Raw genomic sequence first — 5213 nt, forward strand, 5'->3', positions numbered from 1 at the left:
AAAAGATGGAAGGACTCAATCAAAGAATTTTAAAGGCATATTGGTTCCGTTAAGTTCAATGTTAATTGATAAATGAGTTCTATTCAGTCAATACTTAACATAAAAACACAATAAAACATGTTATAACAACATTTAAACAGATTTAAAAACAAACGTTTTCGCCAATTTTGATTGGCATCTTCAGGTCGTGTAGGCCGAATAGAACATGTTATAATAAGTGAACACTTGGTATATGAAGTTAAAACTATAATATAGCTTAAAAACAGAGAATAGAACTAGCAAGAAGCCACCACGATGTATGTAGAAGCACTGTGTTGAAAGAAGCGTGTGTGACCCAAGGAAACAGCAAAACTCTTCCGTCATTGCAGGTACAGTTTTCAAGACAGATTTGACGATGCTACAAACAGGTGCTACACAACTTTTTGTAAGTATTGTTTTAGAAGATTTAAATAATACTTCAATGCTTCTAAATACTCTTTCATTCTATCCTTACAATTTACAGGATTTTTCCTGCTTTCCATAATCGGCCACACGACCGACCTGTCTGTAGCATCGTCAAATCTTTGTTGAAAACTGTACCTGCAATGACGGAAGAGTTGCGCCGTTCCCTTGGGTCACACATGCTTCTTTCAACATAGTGCTTCTACATAAGTCGTGGTGGCTTTTTGCTAGTTCTATTCTCTGTTTTTAAGTTACCGGTATATTATAGTTTCAACTTCTGTTTTAACTTCATATACCAAGTGTTCACTTATTATAACATGTTCTATTCGACCTATACGACCTGAAGATTCCAATCAAAATTGGCGAAAACGTTTGTTTTTAAATTTGTTTAAATGTTGTTATACTCGTAACATGTTTTGTTGTGTTTTTATGTTAAGTATTGACTGAATAGAACTCATTTATCAATCAATCAAGGAAGATTGTCAGCAGCTATTGAAGTGTAGGAAGAACTGGGAAGTGAGAGCCCGGGATAGAGAAGATTGGAGGCATAGAATCAAGAAGGCCAGGGCCCGTTTTGGGCTGTAGCGCCAATGATGATGATGATTATGATGATGATGACCTAGACTATTAGATGAATTTTGTTCATATTAAGTAATTCCAAATAAATTTATCCATGAATAATGCACACGCATTATAAAAACTTTAGTAAAAACAATGAGTGTGCAGTCTTCATACATGGCAGAATTGAAACATGTTGAGTTGTAAACGTAGGTCTACATTTAGGAGTACCCGATTTCTTAACTGTAACAATCAAGATAGAAAATTCAGACGGTTTAAATTTCAACCAATCAAAATCGACCAGCAGACCATCAAACTTCAAGGAAACAAGTATCTGGAAATCTACATAACAGAATTTACAGGGTGGACCGCTCGAATGTACGTACTTAATTTCAATTGTGACTGGTGAATGGTAGAAGATAGAACCTTACGGTAACGTTTATATGGAAGGAAAACTCAAGTTTCTAATCCTATCGGTAGATGGTGCGCAAACACGGTTTCTTTTCGTAGATTGTATCGATTGTCAAAATGGTGACACCGCAGATGAAAGCGCAAACTGTGTCGTGGTATGCGGAGTTTAAATTAATTGTTAGAGTTCAAAGGGAGTATCGGCGAGTGTTTAACCATGATGCTCCAACTGCTAAAAGCATTAAGAAGTGGCACGATACATTTTTAGCTACAGGATCGGTGTTGAAGAAGCATGGTGGTGGTAGTCGTAGAACATCCGACGAAATGGTTGCAAATGTTCAAGCCGCGTATGAGCGAAGCCCGCGGAAGTCATTAAGAAGAGCTTCGCGGGAACTTCAAGCACCAAAATCAGCATTGCAACGAATTGTCCACAAACGTCTCAAACAGTACGCATACCCAAGTACAGTTAATGCAACGTCTGGGGCCGGATCACAAACCCAAACGAGTGGAATTCGCCAATAAGATGCTAGATCGACTTGGCGCTGATCCTGATTTTATGTCCAAGATTTTCTTCTCGAATGAAGTCACGTTCCATATGTCAGGTAAAGTAAACCGGCATAATGTGCGGATCTGGGAATCGCAGAATCCTCACGCTATACAAGAGCACGTCCGTGATAGTCCCAAGTTAAATGTGTGGTGCGGTTTATCACAGCAGCTGGTCATTGGACCGTTTTTCTTCGCCGAGAAAACTGTGTGTGTTACCAAATATCTTGACATTCTGGAGCAGTTCTTCTTTCCACAAATTGAACACCTGCAGCCTAACATCGCTTGCCCCCCGAGATCTCCGGATTTAACACCGCTCGATTTCTTTCTCTGGGGCTACGTCAAAGATAAAGTATACGCCAACCCAGTCAGAGACCTTCGTGATCTTCGTGAGCGCATCATAGAGGCTATTGAGAGCATTCCAGAAGACATGCTCGAACGTGCTTGGCAAGAAATCGTTCATCGCGTCGATATCGTCACAGTGGCAGCTGGAGCTCACGTAGAGAAACTTGTTGAGTATTCCTTTCATATAAACGTTACTGTAGGTTCTATCTTCAACCGTTTACCAATCACATACAATTGAAATTAGTTACGTTCGAGCGGTCCACCCTGTATAATATTGTATATGCAAATCTAGCTTAAACTTAAAGCTCCCTGTGAAGCATACTTGAATAATTTCAAGAGAAAAATTGTTCTGGGGCCGGGTATGGATGCAACGCTGAATGCACCAGCGCTCTTACCGACTGAGCTACCCAGGAACTCCACCTAACACCGTCTCAATTTTTCCCCTTATATCCACACACCTCGAGTGGGCTGACGAGACACCAGAAACCCATATCGAATGCACACAAACTCTGTGTGACTTGAAGTTATAGTTTTCTGTTAACGTACCTACAGTAACGTATATATTACCTATGCAAATCTAGCTTTAAGGTCTGGGGTCCAAGATCTGGGGCGACTTCTTGTTTGCTGTACGGTTCGGAACTTCTTCTTGTGTCTGTTGGAAATATTGTAAAGATTACATTTTTCAGTTAAGTAAAACCCTGAAACTTCCGGGGGGACAACCTTGAATCCGGGGGAGAAATTTCCCCTGGTCCACCACCTGAATTCATCACAAAATTTGCAACGTTTTATAAAACGTTACAGGTTGTTCAATGATTCAAGACTAGTTTCTTCCCAGAAGGATATTGCCAGAACATAAATAGCACACCAATCATCAACCCGTCTGATACACGTGTACTTCAGGCAATAAGTTTAATTAAACACGGGACGCTTTCAGATCTTGATGTAATCCTGTCGGACGTGAGTAGCTACGGAACACCGAGGGCGCTCCTCTCGTGTTTCAATCAATCATCCTGATAAAAACTTGACAACTATCGTGCGAGCTGCCTCCCCGCAATCAGTTAATTGTCATGAGAGCCAGCGCAAGTGGCGTCCCAGAAAGACACCGCGACAGGCTAATTTTACACCAGGCTCGTCTTCTTTCTTTTGTTCGAAAGTGGAAAAGATTTTCAGGCCAAGATAACCACTTTTCAGCTAAATTATAAATGCTGAATCAATTTTAAAACCTGACCAAACGAAGAATCCACAAGAAAGTTTACACCATTTTCCAGATTCTATGGTCACTGTGTGGTAAATCTGAATATCGTTGTGGTTTTCGGCGGTTAAGAGATCTCTTAGGTATGTGATTTTTTTAATTTCTACAATTTTCGTTAAAAGTTTATGAAATTTTAACTACATAAACAAGCCTACAATACTATCATCTGTACAAAACTCGGTGCCATTACGACTAATTGAATCAATGGAAAGGTGCAGACGGCTCTGCCACACTGGTTCTGATCCCAGGCGGCCAATTTCTACGACAATGAGACACAAAATTTGATTCAACGATATGAAAAATGTCTCAATTCCGGTGAGGAATATGTTGAAAAATAGCTCAACAATTGCAGTATCTGTTCCAATATATTTTTAATGAAACTGTGTTTTCTTTTCTGTAAACGGCCCCAGGCGAACTTATTTTTTAACGGCCCTCATAATTGCGTTCGAGTGGCCAAAATTTGTATAAGCACTTGTTTTGACATTATTAACATAGTGGAAGAAAAAAAACTTTTTTATCTGCCCCCATGAGAAAAAAAAAATGGTTTATTTAACGAAGCTCGCAACTGCAGAGGTTATATCAGCGTCGCCGGTGTGCCGGAATTTTGTCCCGCAGTCTTTTTACATGCCAGTAAATACTGACATGATCCTGTCGCATTTAAACACACTTAAATAATAATAATAATAATAATAATAATAATAATAATAATAATAATAATAATAATATGATTTATCTTTAGATAGATAGATGGATTTATTGAGTAATATTATACATACAGATTTTATATTACCATAATTTTCTCTAAAATCCAATGCACGAGTCTTCTGACAGTACGTGCTTTGTACCCAAAACAAGTCCTCCTTTGTAGGTTCCCCCCCCCACCTATGATTATATCCAACTACTCTGTAAAAGAACACACATATTAAAATGGAAATGGCGCAATAAAACACATTTATATCCTAACCTAAAAGACATAAAAGTGTACAGTTGGGCAGATACTATTGTCCCTTCCTCATTTCGCGTCACAAACTTCAACAGCTGAAGTTCTAATCTTTCTCGCCTTCAAGAGGAACAATCCAGTATTTTGTTCCCAGTCTCTATTGCCCATGAGGTCAAGACATGCTAGCGAACTCCTATTCTGACTTAGCATCGAGGGTGGTAAATATTTTCTCCAACACACTGTAATAAAATATGTTTATAGGAGTCCTTTTCTTTGCAAAGCGGACAAAGACGCTCTCCTTCGTTGGAAATTTTATTACCCTTCCATGCCCCCAATCTTAGGCACGCTAAACCTGCTCTGCTGTCTTTGTTACAAGAGTTTATGTAGTCACACCTCTCCCAGTTAAGCATGAGATCTGATTGTAAATGTAGTGAGGACTTTTCCGAACATTGGACCTCAATCTCTTGCCTCTCGATATCAATTAAACGCATCTTCACATTACGCTAAGGATATATACTAATTTCCGTATTTAGACATTTTCATGGATTTCGGAGAAAAAAAAAACGTTATTTTTAGAAAATTAGACGTGGTGAAACGAAACTACATGTGGGCTTTGTAACTAGCCATTGTAGAGAACTGAAAAATATAAACAGTTTCTCTGTAGCAAAATTGTTACATACCAATGTAACCAAGTATCCATTTACATATCTAAAATATATCTCCTCC

This window comes from Periplaneta americana, chromosome 4 (genome assembly GCF_040183065.1).
Source record: "Periplaneta americana isolate PAMFEO1 chromosome 4, P.americana_PAMFEO1_priV1, whole genome shotgun sequence".
Classification (NCBI taxonomy): Eukaryota; Metazoa; Arthropoda; class Insecta; order Blattodea; family Blattidae; genus Periplaneta; species Periplaneta americana.